A 25,232-nucleotide genomic window follows, 5' to 3' on the forward strand; every position below is an offset into this window, starting at 1 on the left:
CTGAACCAAATGACTTTTTAAATACTCATCAGTAAAACCGTGTCTCTCGAAGCATGCAAGTAAGGCATCTAAGATTAGATCTGCTGCTGTGCTTGGCAACTCAACAAGATGCAAGAAAAAGGTCAGTGGCTCATTGTGTTTATCAATACATGCTCTTACACAGATAATTAGTGTGGTCAATTTACTATTTGTGAGCTTAGGGACATGTTTATGGGAATGGTGGCGCAGGGCAGCACAGCAAGTTACTTTGCTGCGCTGCCCTGCGTCACAGGGAAAGGGCGGGAATGTGCCGTATTTATCCAATATGGTGCATTCCGGTCTTTTCCCCCTGCACTGGCGCCATTTCGACAGCCTAGCTTCAACGCAGGCACACTTGCCCCATGGTGCAAGGGTGCCTCCTTTGCATGCAGGATTGTTTTTGTGCAGGAAGGGGCACCTTCCTGTACAAAAACAATCCTGAGAGGCTTTTTCATCTTTCTATGTGGGCTGCAGAATAAAGCACAGTTTGAAAGAGGAAAAAGCAAGGAGAAATAAAGATATTTCTCCTAGTTATGCCTCCTCTGGGGTAGCGCAAGATTTTGCCACATTCCCAGGATTACAAGTCTTTGTCAATCTATGAATGCGTCAAAAACCGTGGGGGTTGTGTGGGAGACTTTTATTATTGCAGGAAAACTACTGTGTGACAAAGCCACTGCTGCTCTAGGGTGTGCTGCTTTGTAGACCTGCCCGCAAGACTGGTGGTGAACTTCGGTATGAATTGTGGTGGACAGGGCTTCAAGTTTACCCAACTGGCCATCGGTAGGGTTCACCTGCTGGTGCTAAGAGACCAGGGCTTCTAAGGTCTAGTGGGGCCTTCTAAAGTCTATCATGGGTGCTCCCTCAGGAGTAGTCTGATGGACAAGGCATGAAGGCTGAACCAGGTTCCCCAGTTCCAAATTTGGTAGCTCTGGCCATAATGCCACATCCTATCCCCACCGAACACCCTTCTGCCCCACTGAGTGAAACTCGCACTGTCTTCACCTACAACCCAATTCTGCCCCATTATAAGCACCTGGATGTGACTCATTTCAAATTATGCAGTGCCTGAAAAAAAAGTAACAACATTCTGGGAAAAGCAGATACTCATAGGGAATGCAGGATTATGTAAAGCATGCAAAATATAAGCAGGAACGACATGTTACCTTAACGCTTTTACTCTCGTTCAGAAATCAATGAGTATTTTTTGTCTCAAACATTGAGGACATGAATATAGGGCTCCTCCTGTACACATGTGTTAAGCAGGGCTCAGAGACAAAGGAACTCTTAAAGAGAATCTGATCTGACTCACGGAAACCCACAAGGGCTCCTTCTTGTCCACAAATTGTGCACTCTTGATTGTCAGCGCCAGGATGCCTGTTAGGTGAGAGTGCGCTTTACAAGTGAGATAAATAAATAAATAATTCTTATTCAGGTCAGCCAGCTAGCTGCTCAAACATAGTATAGCACATATGTATTAAAGTGTCCTGCAAAGAAGAATGAGTGTGAGTAAGTAAATGTGGGTGTGAATGATTGAGTGCCTGAATGTAACTGAGCATGAGTGAAAGAGTGTATGTCGATGAAAGTGAGAGAAAGTGAGTGAGAAGGAGTTACGTAGAGTAAGTGAAACTGTAAGTTAGAATGAGGTAATCAGAGTAGGAAAAAGTGGTGAGACTGAGTGAGTGAGAATGTGATACCGAATGTTGAAGAGTGAGTGCAAGTGAGCAATTTTGAGTAAAAGGGAAAGTGAATGAGAATGAATAATGGGGGTAGTGAGCCTGAGTGAGATAACATGTGAGCAAGCAGGACAAAACACAGGCCTTGGCAAAATGGAGGTAAATATTTACTTATGGGAGGAACATATTGTGCATCTTGAAAAAAAATGTGGTCAACTCCTGGGGATGTTGTCTTGGCACAGTAATGGCTTTGGAGAGAATTTGTGTAAAAATGGGGTGTTGAAAATAAAATGCAGTATTTGACCCTATAGTTTTTTTTCCAAAATTATCTTGGGAGTAGCAACACCCAGACTGCAAATCCTCCGGGCCCTCCTTTATCTCTTCTTAGTCTTACAAGGCCCAGTAAATCGCACTCTTTTCCAAATCTCTTTCTAAATATTATCACTCTCAACAACTGTTTTTTCTATGTAATTTTCCTTTGATGGGAAGAGGAGGTTTCTGAGGTGGTAGTATCAGGCAAGTGACACTACTTGTGTTCCCTCTGTTCGAGCCTTCATGGAGGATCCCTCTTCATTGCTACCTCCACCTGACCCCAGACTCCGCAACGCACTCCCTTACAGGCTTGATTATCCACTACTCCTCTCCAGTGCACCTTATCTCACAGCTGACCTTAGGCCCCAGCCCCATATCAGGCACCATCGGGCTCCACTTTCATTTTTCCCGGTAAAAACATTAGTAAAATCACCTTCAAACTTAAAACATTGAATATAGCAGTAAATATAATTAGCACACACTTTAAAGTTTGTTCCACAGTAGCCTTTATGACCCGACTGCTAATTAAATAAACAAAAACAGAAAGGCCATGACAAGGCCGGCTTTAGCGCTGATGCGAAAGTCTTTTTTGGCGCCACACCAATAATCACTGCCATACGCCACAAGTGCTCTTCATCCCCCCATAGCCCCTTCCCCTCATGACCTCCTCCTCGGATTCCCTCACTGCCACCCTCCACCAGTGCCCCTCATTTCGCTGTAGCCCCTCCCCCTCATGACCTTCTCCTCAGAATCCCTCACTACCATCCTCCAGCAGTGCCCCTCATCTCTCCCTAGCTCCCCCCTCCCCCCATGACCTCTTCCTCGGATTCCCTCACTGCCACCCTCCAACAGTGCCCCTCATCGCTCCATAGCCACTCCCACTACCTCCTCCTCGGATTCCCTCACTGCCACCCTCCAACAGTGCCCCTCATCTTTATGTAGCCCCTCTCTCATATGCATTTCATTTGTTGTGTAGCGCTACTCATATCAGTGTAGTGTGTGTCAGTACTTCACACCACGCACACATTATACAGAGACAACGAATCATACAAGTATGTAAATCAGCCTACAGGGAATGTCACAGAAGCCAATGAGGATTACAAGGTGTATGAATCACATGTCATCCATACTGGTGGGCAGTATATTTAAGAGGGTTTGGTTGAAGAGTGAGTGCAAGTGAGCAATTCTGAGTAAAAGGGAAAGTGAATGAGAATGAATAATGGGGGTAGTGAGCCTGAGTGAGATAACATGTGAGCAAGCAGGACAAAACACAGGCCTTGGCAAAGTGGAGGTAAATATTTACTTATGGGAGGAACATATTGTGCATCTTGAAAAAAAAATGTGGTCAACTCCTGGGGATGTTGTCTTGGCACAGTAATGGCTTTGGAGAGAATTTGTGTAAAAATGGGGTGTTGAAAATAAAATGCAGTATTTGACCCTATAGTTTTTTTTTCAAAATTATCTTGGGAGTAGCAACACCCTCCGGGCCCTCCTTTATCTCTTCTTAGTCTTACAAGGCCCAGTAAATCGCACTCTTTTCCAAATCTCTTTCTAAATATTATCACTCTCAAAAACTGTTTTTTCTATGTAATTTTCCTTTGATGGGAAGAGGAGGTTTCTGAGGTGGTAGTATCAGGCAAGTGACACTACTTGGGCTCCCTCTGTTCGAGCCTTCATGGAGGATCCCTCTTCATTGCTACCTCCACCTGACCCCAGACTCCGCAACGCACTCCCTTACAGGCTTGATTATCCACTACTCCTCTCCAGTGCACCTTATCTCACAGCTGACCTTGGGCCCCAGCCCCATATCAGGCACCATCGGGCTCCACTTTCAATTTTTCCCGGTAAAAACATTAGTAAAATCACCTTCAAACTTAAAACATTGAATATAGCAGTAAATATAATTAGCACACACTTTAAAGTATGTTCCACAGTAGCCCTTATGACCCGACTGCTAATTAAATAAACAAAAACAGAAAGGCCATGACAAGGCCGGCTTTAGCGCTGATGCGAAAGTCTTTTTTGGCGCCACACCAATAATCACTGCCATACGCCACAAGTGCTCCTCATCTCCCCATAGCCCCTCCCCCTCATGACCTCCTCCTCGGATTCCCTCACTGCCACCCTCCACGAGTGCCCCTCATTTCGCTGTAGCCCCTCCCCCTCATGACCTTCTCCTCAGAATCCCTCACTACCATCCTCCAGCAGTGCCCCTCATCTCTCCCTAGCTCCACCCTCCCCCCCATGACCTCTTCCTCGGATTCCCTCACTGCCACCCTCCAACAGTGCCCCTCATCGCTCCATAGCCACTCCCACTACCTCCTCCTCGGATTCCCTCACTGCCACCCTCCAACAGTGCACCTTATCTTTATGTAGCCCCTCTCTTATATGCATTTCATTTGTTGTGTAGCGCTACTCATATCAGTGTAGTGTGTGTCAGTACTTTACACCACGCACACATTATACAGAGACAACGAATCATACAAGTATGTAAATCAGCCTACCAGGAATATCACATAAGCCAACGAGGATTACAAGGTGTATGAATCACATGTCATCCATACTGGTGGGCAGTTATTTTAAGAGGGTTTGGTCTGGAGAAGCACAAACTCAGGATTTAAAGAGTACTCCAGTGGTTAGGGGTTGGCTTTACTGATAAAAATGTATATCTGCCCAAAGATACTCATTTTAGCAACATTAGAATAATGAAAGACTGGGGAAGTTCCAACTATATCACAAAACAAAAAACGCGAAGTTCTAACTAAATCATTCAGGTTTACATGCAGCTATTTGATGACCGTTCATTGGTCACTGTCCTATGTTAGGATTGTAACTTCTGAACTGCAAGTAACACAAGGATCTCTGTGACAAAGGCAGTAACCCACTGAGCTCTCCACATAAAATACAGTTCATCTGCACTTAGCTACTAACAGAGAAATGATTGCTCTCCAGCAGGATCATTAATACCCAGCGTTATCTGGGCATTTTTTTATTGTCCTATTGTTGTCCTGCATCAGCCATGATAATGATAAAAACTGATTAAATGAAGCACACACAAAGTACATGTCCTGCTGCGCCTGTGCAGAATTTAAAAAGAAAAACAGATAGTGACACATTCTCCTACCTACTCCATTAGTCAATCTTAGTGTCGCAGCCTGAAGGGATAAGCAGCTGGAGGGGTTGGGAAAGGTGAATCAAAATAAACAAACTTCTTTTCTCCTGCGCTGCATAGAAAAAGAATGTCCACGCAGCAGGACAGTAGGCAAAGGTAACCGCGGCCAAAGAAAGGATTTGTCGCCTTTTGCCATGCCCCTGTTGGAGATGAAGGTGTGAAAAAATAAACAAAGCCTCGTTAACATGTAAATTGTCTTTTAAAGACCTGTGAAGTACTCAGGTACGGCTGCGATAATCTCTGAAACTGTCTGTGTGTGAAGCACTTTGAGCCCCTTGGCGCCTGCCTTCAAGCCCTTAGTAGAACCGGGCCTGAATTAGGGCAGTCCCGGGACGCTTTTTTTAAATCAAGAAGTAGGGGAACGGACTAGCATAATTTTTAAAAGTAGGGGCACGCCGTGCCCTTCCGTTCCCCCCCACTTCTAACACTGAACCTGCCAGATTTGTAGGTCTCGCTAGCGAACGTAGCGCAGCTGCTTTGCTTGGCGAGACTCTATTATTGTCGCTTTCCTTTGCGAAGGGAGACAAACCATGTGCACGCCCGGACAGGCGATGTGCACGTTCATGGTGTCTCCTCTCTGGCGTCTCCTTTGTAGTGTTAGGAGCTTTCAAGTGTGCTTGATTTATTAGCGCTTGCAAGCATTCACCGCCTGAGCAGGATTTAAGTGGTGCTTTGATTTGTAGGGCAAAAACCCCTTCCATCTTCTGCCTGGCAGTAACGCATGTTTTCTTAAGACTCGGCTCAGCTAAAACAGTACATGTTCTAGTATCCTCACTGGCAAAAACGTAAACTATTAAATCACTGGTGTCATAGACTATTCTATTTGCTTCGGTTTTCAGTCTAATGTCCGAGTATTACTTCCTTGACTATGCAGTTGTAGGATTCATTTTCGTTAACTCTCTAAAACAGTGTTTCCCAAACTGTGGTCCGGGGACCCCCAGGGGTCCCTGACACTTTCCCAGGGGGTCCGCAGGCAGCAGTTTAGAAAGCACTGCACTTGTATAATTAGCAGTTTTCCAGCAACAATAAAAGTGTCAAAATAACACAGTGATTAATGTACCTGCTGGAGAAAGATTAGAATTTTGTCCTGTGGCAGCTTTGAGTTATCTAATGTAGCACAGAGGGTTAATATGCCTACTGCAAAGAACGTGTACCATGCATTTTAAATAACAGTATTTTATGTGCATAGGCGAGTGGGTTACTGCTTTTGTCACAAAGATTATTTTGTTACTGTGCAGTACATAAGTGACAACCGTAATCTAGCAAAGTGACCTATAAACTGTCATCAAAGAGCTGCTTGCAAACTGCATGGTACAAGTTAGTAACTTATGTTTTTTCCCATTCTTTCATTATCCCGATGCTGATAAAAAGGTGTATCAGGGTGGAAATACATTTTTATTGTTAAAGTCAATGCTAACCACTGTCTTATGTTCTGAATCCAGAGTTTTGTGTGCTTCTCCAGACCAAGCACTCTTTAAAAATGCCTACCAGTATAAATGACATGTGAATCCTACACCTTGTAGTCCCCTTTGCCTTATGTAACATTTTCTATACACTGATTTACACTTATGATTAATTGTCTCTATATGTGTGTGATGTAAAGTGATAAACGTGTTGTAGACTGCACCATTGTTTCCTAAATTTATTTGGGGGTAGAGCCTCCCAAAGCCCCCTCTGTAGTGGTCAGGCACACTCAATGCACTTGGTGTGCACTGTATGGGGACTGGTCTGAAAACATTTGCCAGGGCTGCTTTGGGTTTCCAGTCTGGCCCTGGCAGGATTAGGAGCCTCGTACTGCGAAATAAAACCAACCATTTAAAAGTTAGTCACAGCGATGCAGCACCAACCTTCCCATTAAAATTTTAGTGTTTTGCAAATTCTTTTAATATAAAATACTAATGGGGATATTTACAAAAGAAGTGGTGGAGCGTGTTGTTAGCCTCTGTGGCTTAACAACACGCGCCGCCACTTCAGACACGCTGGGCTGCACCATATTTACAAGAATATAGTGCAGCCCTACATTTCGCCCTGTGCTGGAGCTACGCTTAGCAGTGTAGCGCCAATGCTGGCACCCTTGCAACACAGTGCAAGGGTGTCTGCGTGCTGGGGAAGATTGTTTATGTAAAGGAAGGTCCCCCCTTCCAGCACATAAACAATCTTGAAATGGGGTTTTGTCACTTGTATGTGTGCTGCTTAATGCAGTACACATGGAAGTTACAAAATGCCATTTTTTTTTTAATGATTATTTATGTGCCGGAAGGGTCACCTTCCTGAACATAAACAACGCAAGGCGTTTTGCTTTTTCCATGTGTGCTGCATAAGGCAGCACACATGGAAAAAGCAAAAATGAGGAGAAATATAGCATTTATCCTCGTTTCGCCAAGTTAAGCATCAAAATCAATGGGTTTTGCGGTGGAACGCCCACTGCAAAACCCACTACCCACCCCTTTCACGTTAAGCATTGCGCGAAAGGATGGCATTATTTACAAGGCAGCATGTTAAGTGGCTTACCGCTGCCTTGTAAATAAGGCGTGGCCCCTATCGACACGCGAACGTTGCAAAAAATGATGTTTCCAAGGTGGTAGGGGTTTGTAAATATGCCCCTAAAATCCTTAGTAATTCGAGTATTTGTTTTGTGTGCACACATGTGTTTATTTTTTTCGAATTACAGTTTTAACGTTTGAAATTTAAATCATACAAATTGCTTGGGGGTCCCCGACTCCCAGTGGTGACTCAGTGGGGTCCTCAGGAGTCAAAAGTTTGGGAACCACTGCTCTAAAACGTATATTAATCTGCCTCACATTCTGTTGTCACCAGCATTAATACGATGCATTTCAAGGCTACATGTCGCGTGAATATACTTGCCAACAACAGCAGTGGTCTGAGGTACCTCATCGTAAAAGATATCAGATCCTGACATGGAAACCTGTGAATCAATGTCTCAGTTTTCTACGAACACAAGATGCACCTCGCCAACTCCTTAATTGAAGTCTGCAGCAATATACGGTGCATACATTGCTGTCAAATAGAAGGCCAAAAATTGGACATTCTTCACACAGCTAACAAATGTAAATCAACCCTAGCTTAGAGAGTAGTGTAACATTTTTGGTGTCTGCTGAACCGGCAAAGAACATTTTTTTTTTCTTTATTTTTCATGAGCCAACTTGTGCCCAGTCACCTGTGGGTGTTTTTAACATCAACTAGTTATTCGTTTGTCAACTTATTTATAAGAAATCGATGTACTGAAATCTATACAATTTAAAACGTTGAAAGAGGCTTTTGATCTTCCAGGCTTTGTTTATCACCAATTGCAGCTTAAGGGTTCAGCACAAATATTGTCTCCATTGCTCCATAACACAGGAATCTGCAGTCAGAAACTGGGCATCACTTGTGAATTCAAAATATATTTATTCCTACATAGACCACCTGTAGAAATAAATGTACATAGCTTGCACGCATTAAAAAAGTAGACTTCTTTATTAATCATTTAAAGCCAGTTTGCATACTGCAACATATGCCTATAGTGGCAGTTACTGGTAAGTAGACTTTTATTCACCATCTTCAAACTTAAATTGGTTTGCACCATCTATGAGAAAGCAAAAGAAAAGTACAAATATATTCGAGTGAGGAGGCATCAAGAACTACAGAAGAGTGGAATAAAACATGTAATTACCTTACTTACAATTGTACCCAATAACGCAACACCTCAAAATAAAGCAAATGTTGATACCCTACTAAATATCTATTTTAGTATGTTATTCAATAGGCAGCTTTGAATTCATTTCTAAAACATACAGTGGAATGATTGAAAAATGTGTACAAAGACATCTTTATTAAGGTTGATTGTACAAACAGCTGTGATTATGCACTGCCATATAGTTCATGAATTCTGATAGCTAGCAGGTATAGGTTTGTCATTGCTAGGCCTAAAGCTAGTGTAAGAGATGTCCACATATTTTCACCGCCACATGCGACTGAGGTAGAAACCTTCAGGACTACATGGCTTTAGTAATTCGGAGGCAGAGTGTAAATAAGTATGGTAGAGTCAAAGGAGATGTCTTTTTTCCGGTTGTGGGGGAGTTATTCCTGGGAATTAGTCTCTGGACTATATTTGGAGGTTATTTAAAAAGATTTATGGGTCCAATTTATAACGGAACCTGAGTTACCTGTGTAGGTTTGGCTAGATAAGGCGACCCTGATTATTCCTAATTTTAGTAAATTATTAGAGACGTATTTTGCCATCTATTTCTAACTCCGACATGGTTCCTAAAAAAGTGCTATCGGCATTCCATGTACTAACACTACAAGCAGTGTTATATTACAGAATCATTGCTTTAATGGGATACGAAATAAGAGTTGATTTCTTATTTTAAAACATTTCTAGAAATGTACATTTTACAGGTATTTTAAAAATATGTTTTCAAAATGTTGGTGTCAGTCAAGTTGTGATAACTGCATTAATTTAACTTTGAAGTGTCATTCGTCCAGTGCAGCACTAATGTAAATATCGTTCAGCTGTGCGAAAAATATAAGCACTCAGAACATTGTATTCTTTCAAAAGTGTTGCAAACTAATAAATCTGAACGTCGTCGTTTGTGTTTAGTATTGATAGTTGCAAATATACCTAATGGCCCATTTGGGTTGAGGCCAGCTTGGTGACTCAGGGCCATATGTAGGTAAAACGTGTTTTGCGATTCTCTAATTGCAATTTTTAGGGAATCGCAATTAAAGAATTGCAAAACAGAATGTAGATAGGATTAGCAAAACATTTTGCGATTCCCACCTATTCCTTATTTGCGAATCCCAAATTGAAATTCGCAAATAAGGAATACCTTGCCATTCATTCCTATGGGCTAGAAGGCCCATAGGAATGAATAGGAAGACATTCTCAATTTGCGATTCTCAATTAGAGAATCGCAAATTGAGAATGCAATTTCAAGGTTGCAAGGGTGTCAATAGGACACCCTTTTGCACCCCTGAAATAAACATGCGTGTACATGTGGCGCACATACATGCGCTAAGGGCATGTATGTGCGCCACATGGCACTTTGAAAAATGCAAAAAAGTGAATTTTTCAAAGAAATCGCAAATTACCACCAACCTGAGGTTGGTGGTAATATGCGATTCCTTAAGCCAAAATCCCACAACTTGGGTGCTTCCTACATTGCATTTAAGGAATCGCAATTTGGGATTCCTTAAATGCATTAGCAAAATAAGGAATTGCAAATTTTGCAATTCCTTATTTTGCGTGTGGGTTTTTGTGTGCTACATAGCACACTGCCCAAATTGCGATCGCAAACGCCGAAATTCGGCGAATTTCAGCATTTGCGATCGCAATTTGGCTTCCTACATATGGCCCTCAGTGCACTAACACTTGCAGAGAAGTATTCAAAAGCCTGCCGACTTCAAGAAATCAGCATCCGATTCCTGGCTCCCCTAGCCCAGTTGAACATTCCTGCTGACTTTTTAGTTTATTACGCAAAACCTTGTAGCAAAAGGTAACAAGCATTGGCAATGAAATAGGTCTCGTATTTACGCGAATTTGAGCTATTGACATTGCAAATGACAATGCCTTTTATTTTTGTTTTCGTTTTTAAAACATAACTAAAAGGCATTGTCATTTACAATGCCAATAGCTTAAACTCGTGTAAATGCGAGACCTATTGCATTGCAAATGCTTGTTTAAATACTTTTCACTCAGGCAGGACAATTCGCCAAGTCATCCTATTAGCTGCCTGTTATGATACATATTTACATCACCCCCAGATCTGTCCCTTGGACTCAATGCTCTCAGGACGCTCCCACGATGATGAGCTCTCAGAGCAAATGTTTCTGTTTCCATCACTGTCAGTAAGGTATTCAAACCCGATAACTTTTACTCCAGTCCTCCCATTCTAAGGCTCTCATCTTTTCATTTATGTAGCAGTCGTATGCGCTTTAATTTTTGTAGGAATGTGTGGGTAGCTGGTGGCTCTACAAATGCACCAAGTGTGTCAGCGTTGGGGGAGAGGAAGGGGGGTTAAAAGTCAGACTCCTCGAGGTCACCTGAGGGTGAAGTTGCCCATTGGTGGCTGTGACCTCCATTCCGGCTGCTGACCTCCGAGTACCAGCTCCTCTTGTTGCTCTCTGGCGCTGTTGGAACTTCAGACGTTTAGATCACAGCAGCCACCATCACTCTGACAGGAACCATTGACTGCAACCATCAAGATTTATTTTAATAAACTACAAACCTAAATCACATTAACAGAGTCTCGGATTGCACTTGACTGAGAGCTTAAAAATAGATGCTTGTGAATGTTGCTAGGCACGGGATACGGGCGAGCTGGCTCCCATTTTCACAGGCTGCTATGTGATACTGTCAGGTGTGACACTCTTGCAAGAAATGCCTCGTGTTTTGTGTCCTGCGTGCTATGTCCCGATGAAGCATTCAGACAGCTCTGTGCACTGAAACGTATCCAGTCCCTCGCAACATCAGCACGAAAGCGAATAAAACATCCAAAAACATTAATTGAATCGGTGCAATGTCATAGACAATTCGAACAGAATGATTTTTCCAGTTCTCCTTCCCCCACAGTACTAAGGGCGTTTCTATTCTTCAATTCTCGGGGATATATTGCTGTCAAAATGGTGAACCAATAAAAAAGATGACTTACTTTATAACTTGATTCTTCAGCGAGGTAAGCAGAGAAGGACGGAGTGTCTAAAACATGACATTTAAACGCCTACTGAGCACAAAAGACCAGTGCTTTGTACATCATTATGCCGGTTTACACAAGTTTGGAAATTATCATAGGAGTATTTCGCAACCCATCTATTCAGCTGCCAAACCAACATAAACAACCATTTGTATTTATGCACTGGTACACAGGGTACCCACTGCTTGTACATTCTTGCTTTTGAGTGCCAGTTTCCCAACCTACCTGCGGCTTCCTCATAAAGGTTCGCGCCGCCTTGGGGCAGAGCTGTTGAGGCTCCTGCAGTGTGCCAAGGGAATTCATTTAACCCACTAGTTCTCAGTGCTGAATACTGATTTTCCTACAGTACACCTCGGAAACAGTGAGACAGGTTTGCCTCTATCAGTTTCTGAGCAGTGTGTCTAAAATAATGTGGTAACTCTTGACAGATTGTAGGTGCATAAAACAGGTGCTTGTCATGCCCATCAAGATATTGCCCAAGGTGGTATTTTAAGTTGGAACGAGATCTTGGTGTACTTGACCAGAATCAGTAAGGAAAGGTCCCATTTCCACCAATGCAGGTGGAATCTGTAACTCTGGGATCTAGTTATACACGTGTGTAGGCCCCACCTCTGCTGAGGTCTACTGTCCACCACTACCACACCATGCTCCCGCTGCCTTCACTTGTGATAGTAATATACCCCAGTTGCAGGGACAAAGTTCAGTGGCAGGAGAATGGCTGGTCGGCGGTGGGCATCAGCTTGGCAATGAAAGTGCCTCTGTTCTGCACTTCCAGTTCTGCCCAGCGGTCTAGCAGGACCAACTGGCTGCACCAACCAGAGCCCTCTGCATCCCGCTACCAGTCTTCCTACCTAGTAGACTATTGTGGTAAATATTTCATTACCGGTACTATTTTTTATGCGGTAAAGTCTAGTAAGAATAACTCAGTAAATATAAGAGGCAGAATCCGTGGTATTAGAGTTTCTGAAAGGCTTTATTCCTCTACAAAGGAAATACAATTCGAATTGCAGGCTTCACATTCCATCACCATGAGGGTTCAGGAAGGAAGGCAATACATTATTGACAAGTAATGGTATTTATATGGAAAGCATTACATTAAGACAGATGCAAGAGGCGTAACAGCTGATAATACAGATATAATACACATACGTAACGAAAAAAGGCGTAAACATGGGTGTAACTAAAATACGTCATTAAACATGATGTCACAAATGGGTGGATCCATAAGAGAATCCTGCAATGTCAGCAGAAATACTTGGCAGAGATGCGCGCGCAGCCGCATGACGTGTGATTGACGTGCAACTAGAGGGTGAAGGGGACTTTGACATTTAGCTCTATATGTGGAGACAGAAGTCTGGGGGGTCATGTCAACCTAATCCCAAATCATATCTAATATCTTATGTTTAAAGAACTGTATTATCCAAAAGGAAAGGTCTCTCGGACGGAATCTATTCTATACTGACTGTTAGTGCGTGTAAAAGCGTCTAAGTGTCTACATGAGATGCGAGGGGGCAGGAATCTTCCATGGTAACAGGGGCTATGAATTACTTGCATGAGGACAGTGAGGGCTGGCCCTTTGCACGGTAGCTGGAAGAATGTTTACCTAAACTACTAGACAGGAATGCATCGGATGAGGAGCGGAGCAGATAATCTTGAAGGTGAAATACAGTTTTTGGCAGGCAACAGGCTGGATCAGGCACCGTTAGCCGCGCAGGGAGTAGGACAAAGTTCATGGATACAGATGCATGCTCGGACTGGAGCTTTCAGAGGCAGAAGGCAGGAAAAGGCTTGATGACAGAATTCAGGGCCTACTCGCCTGAATCTGTAGAATGTGGAAAGTGAACCACATAAAGTCGGTGGCCTTTCATACTTAGGAATGGAATATCTGACCCATTCATGGCGGATCTGAAAGAGGACATGTTGACGGTGGACGCACATGTATTTGCGTCTTCATAACTGGAACTGGAGGGAACATACATGTACTTATAGCATGCTCATGGAGCCGTTGGGGTCTACGATAGGGGACATAACTGATCACAAAATTCATATTTCCTCATTCCCTCCTTGTCCCCTACGGACCCTCAGGAGATATCGATCTTCATCAATCCATCGATCTGTTCATATAGCATCATTTGTTCTTCTTTCTTCTTCCGGGATCTTGAACGAAAGCTTGGATGCGGGATACACGATGTGGCACACAGACCACAAATCGCTGGCCCACATTGTAGACATAAGCAGCAACTGAATAGTATGAGAAAGCCAATACCTAGGAAGGATAGGATCCTCCATCCCCAGGCTGACAACACGCTCCAGAACCAACCGGACCAAGTCCAGGTGCCTGGACTCTGGTGTATCTGGCTTATAATCTTATGAAGGCGAGTTATGGCTTTATATACTGACGGCGAATTTTCTGGTATGAAAACACAGCAACTTGATCCGATGACCCTACAAGCTCCGCCCCTATCAGCCAGGATGACGTCAAGGACAAGACGATTTTGAAGCACAACAATCCGCATAGCAGACTGCTCTTCTGTTAAATTGCCTAAGGCGGACGTAGTCTCGTTTACTACTGCTTCAAGAGTTCTAGTTAATCTACGTATCAGTTTACTATTAGTGACTGTTCCTATATAAGGAAAGAAACCTTTATTGAAATCTGTGTATTGCTCCCATGCCGTTTCAGTGTAATCGACGATCAGGAGATCTCTCTGCTGTCTATTATGTATTAAATGGGTATTTCTGTGGTAATCAGGAGGAGCTAGGAAAACAGGTGGCAGAAGGAATGCTATGTAACAGGTACCATCCCAATCTAGAGGTAGACGTATATATGCGGTCTGGCCACATATGAAGTAGGAATGACGGGAAGCTCTAAATGTAGATTTGCCTTGATCACTGAATTTTATTACAGTGGTGCATTTACTATGGCCCACGTGTATGGAACCATTCTTTCTTACACATAATTCCCCTTTAACTGGGAAGACTGACATAGCGGGCAAGATTGGTGTGGCTTCGGATTCAACATTCAGGATCATGAGGTTAAGTGTAAAATTACCTAATCCATATACTTCATTTTCTAGATCAGTTCCTGTTCTTTTGGGAAGTCCCTCCTTGTTAGGGTAGCAGACTTTAAGCAAAACTAGGTTCAGGTTTCCCCATACCCAGTTGTCTTGATAAACTACGGCATTTGAATCTAGGGAATTAATCAAACTAAACCATGCTCCACAGGAGCCATTGTGTGTGAACGGATACGGAAAGAGGGGCAAAACTCCCTTATAGTTCTGATAGGGAGGGAGTCGGCCACATATCCAACAATTGGTAGCATTGCTGGTTTGATGAGAATGATGTAACATACTAATGAATGTGTTGTTGCGCAGCGCAAATCTATAAGGCAACTCATGCGGAGGTAATTCGCTAAAAGAATGTTCAGCAGTAACATTGTAAGCACGTTTAGAAATAGGGTAATACATATGCAACAATATACTAGTTACAATGATCAAAAAACTTAGAAAAAACAAAATTAATAATGTTACTGTGCAATGACTACGAAGTGATTTACAATACGCATGCTTTTTAAGCTGCATCTGTTGATTTCTTTCTCTATTCCGGTCTAGAGGATACATGTCAGTGACAAATTCAACCGATTCACCTTGGAGAGGACTTAAACAATCAAATTGTCTGACTTGCTAGACCTTAATTTTAGTTTATAAAGTTCAGTTTTCGTTGGTTCAACCAAGGGGAGCTTTGAATCAGTCTGTGAGGGAATACAAGGCTGAGTGTTCACATCGGTCGGTAGTCCATAAAATTTCTTGATATGACTCGAGTGCAACCACCCTTTACGTCCCTCGATCTTCACGGCTGTCCTTGTTACTAGTAGAACAAGTTTTGGTGATTTCCACCTAGGCTCCAGTTGGGTCTTCCGGTCGAAATTCCGTACTAGGACCAGATCACCTGGAACCACGTCATGGGGCTTCACCTCAGTGTTATCGGGAAAAGCTGCAGCTACCTGTGAACGACAAGATTGTAGTGCAGACATCAAGGAAGCCAGGTAATCTGTCAGCATATTACAGTCAACATCAGTGATTTTGTGAGGTATAGGCGTCCCCCACATATTTGGTGGTCTACCAAAGATCACCTCGTACGGGGATAGCCCTGTTCGAGAATGTGCTACCATTCTCATGTAAAAGAGTGCAACTGGTAAGGCTACTATCCAATCGACACCTTTTTCTCTACATATTTTGGACAATCTGATTTTCAGGGTTTGATTATGGCGTTCCACGAGACCTGCTGCCTCAGGATGTCGGACACAGTGGAATTTCCATTGGTAGCCTAACAAAAGTGAAACGTGTTTCATTAGTTCGGATGAGAATGGCTGGCCGTTATCTGAGTAGACAACACGTGGCAAACCATACCGTGGGAAGAATTCTCGAACTAACTGTTTGGCAGTGGTCGGGGCAGTGTAATCTGAAACCGGGTAGGCTTCTGTCCAACGGGAAAGAGCACAGACAACTACGAGAACATATTTGAATCCTCGACATCGTTCCATCTGGATATAATCCATCTGGAGGACTTCAAAAGCATGATCGGGAGGTTGAAATCCACCCTGCTCTACGGGGATGCTTTTACCTGGATTAAACTGACAACATATCATACAGGTACGTACTTTCTGTTTGGCTGCTGCTCGCAAGTGTTTGTTGAACCAAATGTGTTGAATACTGTCTAGCATAGCTTTTTCTCCTAGGTGCGCTGGACTATGTATTGTGTTAATGATGACTTGAACCATGGAGTCGGGAAGAAACCATATAGATTTTTCCTTCGTCATCCATCCTTGATCCGTTTGGATCCCTCCTAATTCAGTCCATTTCTTTATTTCTTCTGGAGTAGCATGTGTCTGTATGTCAATTACATCAAGGGCGGGATCCTTAACTGTCATGCAAAGTGTTGGTGTCGAAACTATTGTTTTTATCGTGTCAGTTGTATGAGTCTGGTTCTGAGCAGTCTGTTTAGCTGTTCTGTCAGCTAGGTCATTACCCTGAGAAATGATATCGGTAACTTTTGTATGAGCTTTGCATTTCATAATCGATATTGCAGTAGGTAGATGAATCGCGTCTAATAGGGCTTGAATGAGAGGTCCGTGTTGGATGTGGGCACCGTGAGAAGTTAAATAACCTCTCTCTCGCCACAGTACGCCGAAGTCATGGACGACTCCAAATGCATAACGTGAATCTGTGTATATGTTAACTTTCATATTTTTAGCTTGAATACAGGCTTGTGTCAGAGCGATGAGCTCTGCTGCTTGAGCTGACAAAGTGTTAATACAATTTGTTTCAATGACTTCAGTGTCTGTTGTGACTGCGTAAGCGGCCACTAACTCTCCTGTACTTGTTCTCATACATAAACCATCTACATACAATGTCAAGTCTGGAACTGATAAAGGGATGTCTGTCAAGTCTTGTCTGGGTTTCATCGTGATGGTGATGACTTCAATACAATCATGTGCTAATGGATCTGTTCCATTTACTGGCAAAAGTGTGGCAGGATTTAACGTATTACAACGTCTGATTTCTATGTGTGGCTGAAACAATGTCAATTCGTAACCGGTGAGTCTCGCTATAGTCAAGTGTTGTGTTTGTGTGCGGTTCAAGAGAACCTCTACTGCGTGTGGTACTTGTACTGTCAATTGATGTCCTAACACTATGGCATCGCTTTGTCTGATTGCTAAAGCTGTTGCTGCCACTGATTTCAGGCACGCAGGAAGAGCCTGAGCTACTGGATCTAATGTACTAGAGAAATAAGCACATGGTTTGTGTGATCCTGCTTGTTCCTGAGTGAGTACTGACAAGGCAGTACCTTCGCGTTCTGTAACAAAGAGTGTAAACTGTTTACTGTAACATGGTGTTGCTAAAACAGGTGCTTGACATAAAGCTTTCTTTAAGCTTTCAAAGGCGTGTGTATGTTCTTGAGTCCAAGGGAGGACAGTCGATGTGGCTGTCTCCTGAGTTGTCAACTGGATGAGTGGTTTTGCTAGAAATGCATATTGAGGGATCCACTGCCTACAGTATGAAGTGAGACCTATAAAAGCCCGCACCTCCTTTTGTGTCTTGGGTGGTGACATGTTAGCAATTAACTGGATGCGGTCGGGTGTAAGCTTCGGGCGGTGATCAACAGATCATCGACATATTGAAGCAAGGCAGTGTTAACTGGCATGTGGATACTGTCAAGTTCTCGTTTTAGTGCTTGGCTATAGATGCTGGGGCTTTCTGTAAATCCTTGAGGTGCGCGTGTGAATTTAAAACTTCGTCCATTTAAACTGAATCCGAACAGATATTGACTTTCCGGATCTATTGGGACGCTAAAGAAAGCATTCTTGAGATCAATTACAGTGAAGAACTTTGCTTCTGAATCAATAGCTGTTAGTAATGAAGAGATATCTGGGACCACAGGGTATTGTGGTACAATACATTTATTTAATTCGCGCAGATCAATAACTAATCGATATACTGGTGATGCTTTTGGATCCGTTCTTTTAAGAATCGGAATTATCGGGGAATTGCATACATTGGAGTCCGTTTCGACAACCACTCCTTGTGCAATGAGCTCGTCAATGATTTGCAGTAAAGCCACAACAGCATCTGGCGGTAACTTATATTGTCGCATTCGTGGTAGTACTACTCCTGTTTTTAGTGTGACACGATATGGTGTAATGTTCATGCAACCAACATCAGTGGGGCCTTGTGCCCATAAATGCGTAGGTAAACTCTGCAGCCGGTGATCCATGTCTCTGGACACGTAGTGACCTTTAAAATCACGTAAAAATAATCGTACTCCTTCCGGGGAACAACATATTATAGCTCCTAGAGCTTTCAATGTTTTTATACCTAACAAGTTTTCTGGACATGATTTAGTAAGCAATAAATCTGTAGTACGTGTCAATGGACCAACCGTAAGTGGAAGAGGTTGTGTTACATCATTAATGATAGGCTTTCCTGAGAATCCAAGGGAAATATTCTGTGAGCCTGAGAGGGGTGCCCCTGGAACTTCACTGCGTCGTATGGTTGTTCTGCTTGCCCCTGTATCAAGTAAAAACTTTCTGTCTTCCCCTAATAGTTCACTATGTACATAAGGTCCCTCTTGATCTACAGGAACCTCAATAAGGGGTAAGCCAACTTCCCTCTCTAGGCTATTTCATGTGTATCGCTGATAATCGGGATAATCTGCTTGTGCATACTGATACATCTGTTGCGTTGTTGCTTGTGTTGCAGCAATAGGCTGCGCTTGTGGTGGTGCTACGGTCTGTTGTGGAGCTGCCTGTTGCGGAGCTAGTTGTTGCGGAGTTGACCTAGATTGTGCATGCTGAGGGATTTGTTGTTGATTCTGATCCTGTCTAGGTGGACGTGGTCTTTCCTGTGTTCTACCTGTGGCAATATTATGTTTCAGTACTGGACAATCGTGTATATAATGACCTTGTTGTTTACAATAGTTGCATGTCCCTTTCACCGGACCTGTGGCATCACCCTTGTGATGACCATCAGCTGGAACTGACTGAGCAACAAGCATTTTCATTTTTGTATCTTTCATACGTCTTTGTTCATGTTCTTGTTCTTCTCTAATTCTATTGTGGTGATATTGCAACATCTGTAACATCTGTGACGGGGTATTACCTTGCCAGGTACTCTCGAATTTCAATACTCTATTCTTGACTTGCGGCAGAGAATTTTCAACTAATTTTGTCACAAACAGATGTGGATATGACTCACTACTTGCTTTTATGCCGCTATTAATACCAAAACATTTTTCAAATCGGGAATAGAAATCACTAGTGTCTTCATCTTGCTTTTGTTAACAGGCTGAGATTGCACCCCAGTCCTCCTTTTTCGTAGTTAATAAACGTGGCAGTACCTGCACTAGTAATCCTGGTAGTGCTGTAGTCTTTTCCCCAAGCCCTGCTCCTGCAGCTCGGGCCTTTTCTTCGTTTTCTAATGCTGTCCAATCTATCTTTTGGTCTCCCACCTCCCATTCCTTTTCTTTGAGTTTCTCGTAAACACCGGCAGGCATTAATACTTTCAATATTTTCATAACGTCGGGGTAGGTATACTCTCCCATGAGTAACATGTCTTTTATCTCACGGTGGAAACCTGCTGGATCCTTGTCATGGCTGGGTACTACTTTCTTCATTTCTAGTAATTCAATTTTAGTTATAGGCGTGTACACAAACACGCGTGTAAAGTTATTACCTTCACCTCTGATTGGGTGTACTTCGCGTAAGGGATTCTGTCTATCTATGTGATACATTTTTCTTCCCATAGCGGGAATTGGAACGTGTTCTGGGCATACGAAAATTATATACTGGTTTCGAAATTCTAGAATTTCTTTAATCAAATCAGTACCTGACCCTCTCCATTTATTCGTGAGTAATTCGGTCAATATGTCAGGTAAGGGTCCGGGATCGGAGTGTTGGCTTTTATATAATATAAGGAGGTGTTGAATCATGTATATACTAGCTAAACGCTGTTCGTCGGGGGCAAGATTCAGAAACGTGTGTGCTAGTGCATCATCACTGTATTTGCTGGGACTGTCAGCCCATTGTACTGCTGACCTAGCTAATTCTTGCTCGTCCATGGAATCGAGCATATGGTACCCCCTTTGATCTCGGAGTAATTTATCAGCGGCTTGGAATAGGTGTTCAGGGGACCTTGTATTTAACATAGGGGTTTGAAAATGTCTATTACATTCTGGACGTATCGGACGTATCGGATCATTAAAGCCTCTAGCATTATTATGGGGTCTTCCTCTACCTACGTAAGCTATCGTTTCTAATTGTTCTGATTCTTGCTCCTCCTCTCCCTCTGATTCAATTCTGTCTGCTTCTCGTCTTTCTTTATGTATTCGTTCTACTTCTTTGCGGATCTTTCGGCACATAACTACTATGCATGACTGTTTATCATGTTTCTCGTCTGATATGTTCTGACCCCATTTGGCAAGTTTTTGCATGGTATCATGATCTGCCCCAGGCCTGTCTTGGTTCCTGATCACGCAGTTTATGAAAAAACGTAGTAGTTGTCTTTGTACATCCACTTTCTGGTATTCCATAGCTTCGTTAATACTTTCTGGACCTCGCCCTGTTTGGACAAAGTGATATATATTGTCTAGGTGTTCAACCATTCCTGGTATCGTCATTAAATACAATGTAGCTCGTCGTATACGTAGTGATGATAGTAGCAATCTGTCCTGTTTACCTGGCACTGGATCGTATCTACAATCCACAAGATGTTCTTTAAACATGTCGGATGTCGCTAGTTGGGGTGTACGTTGGAGTGCTAAATCTCTAAGGGTCTGTTTATTTCGCGGCGGCGTGGCAAACATGTCTGTCGTACCTCCTGTAGCACCGTCTGAGGTGCTAGGCACGAAAGGATTCGTTGGACGTAAGATAGAAATTGTGGATGCGGGAAAAACAGTAGAAACGGACGGACCTGTGGGAATGGGCGTAGGAGTTTGTTGTTGCGGGGGTACAGACGGATGCTCTTGGTGTTGTACACCATCGGCAAGCGGTGTGTGTGGTATGGGATTAGCATACTCGGGAGCTACGTCATCTAAATAAGAGGAAAGGAAAACGTCCTTTGCCGTTTTGGGATGTGTTTTGGGATGTGCTTTTATCGGGAGCAATGGAGGAGTCAAGTCTTTTGGTATTTCCGGGGTAGCCTTAGGTAATCCTTCGGCCAGAAGAGGATACATACCATTCATAAGAGTGTTTCTTTGTCTATCTACTTGTTCTAATTTTACTCGGGTACCTTCCTCAATTAATAGATTTTCTTGGGCTTTATTTGAGTTCTCTCTACCTTTCTCTTCCTGCCTGAGCGCTTTTTCTGTACGTCTATATGATTCTTTACGCCATAATTCAATGGCATCTTTCTGTGACTGTCTGGCTTTCTTTTTCCATAATTCTTCTTCTACTCTCATGATGCAATCTGCATCCCAGGTCCCCGCTGCGGGCCACCTCTGACTCTCTGGTAAATCCTTGGTGTAGTCCACCCATAAATCAAGAAATAATACGGCATCTAGGCCATGTTTATGATACATAAAATATCCTGGGGTATCCCTAGGTGGAATAGGAACAGCTTCTTCGAGTACCCCTTTTCTAGTTTTGATCTGTCTTAATCTCGAAAAGAGCGGCATTTTTAGATCTGGTTACTTAATCTTATACACACTTAATACAATAAACACAATAATGAACAATCATTCACACCACAATGTATAGAACGTATTAAAACATTTAACATTTAACGAATAATGATGACTAATAGGAAACTAGTTACTGACATAATACTGACACTAGGTAATACTTATTTATATGCAAGACATACTAGATATACTGCTAAACAGCACAGATACACTGCTGAAACAGTGCAGACCGGATTTGTGTACTCAAACCCGTCTTGACCGGCACAGACTATGTGCACGTTAAATGCCTCCCCGGCAATGGTACTCACCGGGTAGCTCGGAACGGAAGGCCTCGGAACTGAACTGAAACTGGACCGGACTGGACTCGACTCGACTGGACTCGGAACTTCGGAACCTGGTGGGCCTCTGTATACCTCGGATCTTGCTCTCTCAGCTAGGCTCTGGTCGGGATACTTCGCACTTCTCACCGCCTCGTCTGGGTGTTGATCGCAGCCTCAGTCGCCCCCACTTGGCCGGAGGGAGATACAGGAAATCCTGCGGGTACGCGTTTTTGTCCGTTCAGCTGTGGCAGGAGACCGGGCCTGCAACGCACCTCCGGCGCGTGAGATGAGAAAGTGTCCCTGTTCGGGCGCCAATTTATGTGGTAAATATTTCATTACCGGTACTATTTTTTATGCGGTAAAGTCTAGTAAGAATAACTCAGTAAATATAAGAGGCAGAATCCGTGGTATTAGAGTTTCTGAAAGGCTTTATTCCTCTACAAAGGAAATACAATTCGAATTGCAGGCTTCACATTCCATCACCATGAGGGTTCAGGAAGGAAGGCAATACATTATTGACAAGTAATGGTATTTATATGGAAAGCATTACATTAAGACAGATGCAAGAGGCGTAACAGCTGATAATACAGATATAATACACATACGTAACGAAAAAAGGCGTAAACATGGGTGTAACTAAAATACGTCATTAAACATGATGTCACAAATGGGTGGATCCATAAGAGAATCCTGCAATGTCAGCAGAAATACTTGGCAGAGATGCGCGCGCAGCCGCATGACGTGTGATTGACGTGCAACTAGAGGGTGAAGGGGACTTTGACATTTAGCTCTATATGTGGAGACAGAAGTCTGGGGGGTCATGTCAACCTAATCCCAAATCATATCTAATATCTTATGTTTAAAGAACTGTATTATCCAAAAGGAAAGGTCTCTCGGACGGAATCTATTCTATACTGACTGTTAGTGCGTGTAAAAGCGTCTAAGTGTCTACATGAGATGCGAGGGGGCAGGAATCTTCCATGGTAACAGGGGCTATGAATTACTTGCATGAGGACAGTGAGGCCTGGCCCTTTGCACGGTAGCTGGAAGAATGTTTACCTAAACTACTAGACAGGAATGCATCGGATGAGGAGCGGAGCAGATAATCTTGAAGGTGAAATACAGTTTTTGGCAGGCAACAGGCTGGATCAGGCACCGTTAGCCGCGCAGGGAGTAGGACAAAGTTCATGGATACAGATGCATGCTCGGACTGGAGCTTTCAGAGGCAGAAGGCAGGAAAAGGCTTGATGACAGAATTCAGGGCCTACTCGCCTGAATCTGTAGAATGTGGAAAGTGAACCACATAAAGTCGGTGGCCTTTCATACTTAGGAATGGAATATCTGACCCATTCATGGCGGATCTGAAAGAGGACATGTTGACGGTGGACGCACATGTATTTGCGTCTTCATAACTGGAACTGGAGGGAACATACATGTACTTATAGCATGCTCATGGAGCCGTTGGGGTCTACGATAGGGGACATAACTGATCACAAAATTCATATTTCCTCACTATAATAATACTTGGCATTGAGTGACACTACTCTTTTATAACAAGATGAGTGGTTGGCCGATTGGTGGTGGACAGTATATATTACGGTGGTCCCAGCATTACAACATCAAAACAGTGTCAAAAAGGGAAAGGATACAATAATCTTTAAATTAAAGAATCAAAGCAAGGGTATATTGATGTTACAGTGTTATTTAATCACACTGAAACTAGCTAACACTTTGTCAGAAAAACATTGAAGGACATACATTTTTGTAAAAACATCATCATTGCAGTGCAAAAAGGGAAACGTGGAAAGGGGAAGGAAGGAGATTCAAGTGGGGTAGTGAAGTAAATAGAGTATAGGTGGTGATAAAATATCACAATCAAATATACAGGAATGTACTATTCACATGCCAGAGAACCAAAAACAATTAGATATTTGTCACAGTACATAACATCTGTACATATTTTGCCATGTAACACACAATTCCACAGTAAAGTAAGTACTGTTGAAGGGACTGGCATTAGCGAAGTGTCGACGTTTCGACCCTTGTGTGTGTAGGTTCTTCCAACCCTTACTGTCGGAGTCTTCCTCAGGACAAAAGAGAGGGGTGCAGGGGGACGGGGCACCGTGAGTGGCTACGAAGGTAACTCTCACAAGTCAATGGTGGAGGGTCATATGGGCTCCGTGGCTCCCAAACATATGGGGGAGGGAGTGAGAAAACACTCGAAAAGTAATTCCTGTAGGTTTGGTACAGACAATTCACAGATCCAAAAACTTGAGGGTATAGATCCCGTATCATAGGAGTGACAGAAATCCCGAATCAATCAAGGGAGCCATGGATACCTCTGTTGTTCTCTAAATGTAGAGATCCAAAAGGGTCTATTTACTTCACTACCTCACTTGAATCACCTTTCTTCCCCTTTCCACGTTTCCCTTTGGGCACTGCAATGATGATGTTTTTACAAAAATGTATGTCCTTCAATGTTTTTCTGACAATGTGTTAGCTAGTTTCAGTTTGATTAAATAACACTGTAACATCAATATACCCTTGCTTTGATTCTTTAATTTAAAGATTATTGTATCCTTTCCCTTTGTGACACTATTTTGATGTTCTAATACTGGGACCACCATAATATATACTGCCTTGTACCCAGGTCCCAGGGATTTTGGGTTTACCCTTTATTTGTAACTGATTGGTGGTGGAGGCAGGTATCCTGTCATCTCATTGGTGCTATCTTTTCCTCCACACACTTTGCCATTGGTAAGAAAGAGGGGACCATTGGAGTAAGGAGGCTACCACTTTTATCCATCAAGTTAAAACTGGGGCCTATCTAACTGTTAATGACTTCTATGCGTGGGAAGTCCTGCATTTC

At 43.0% G+C, this 25,232-nt stretch overlaps 1 protein-coding gene across 11 annotated transcripts in view; it reads right to left on the reverse strand.

The window, feature by feature from the left end:
- Window positions 1-25,232, reverse strand: part of SLC16A12 (solute carrier family 16 member 12) — an 818,036-nt gene that overhangs the window by 349,346 nt on the left and 443,458 nt on the right. For 3 of the 11 annotated variants that reach the window (XM_085605203.1, XM_085605252.1, XM_085605209.1), the window contains exon 3: window positions 11,221-11,368. The exons of 7 other annotated variants lie outside the window; for them this stretch is intronic. The gene's annotated coding sequence lies outside the window, so the exon portion shown is untranslated. Of the gene's footprint in view, window positions 1-11,220; window positions 11,369-11,828; window positions 11,869-25,232 lie in introns of those variants that run through there. One more of the 11 variants, XM_085605214.1, reaches the window with a different exon arrangement.

Source organism: Triturus cristatus, chromosome 1_2 (assembly GCF_964204655.1).
Source record: "Triturus cristatus chromosome 1_2, aTriCri1.1, whole genome shotgun sequence".
NCBI lineage: Eukaryota > Metazoa > Chordata > Amphibia > Caudata > Salamandridae > Triturus > Triturus cristatus.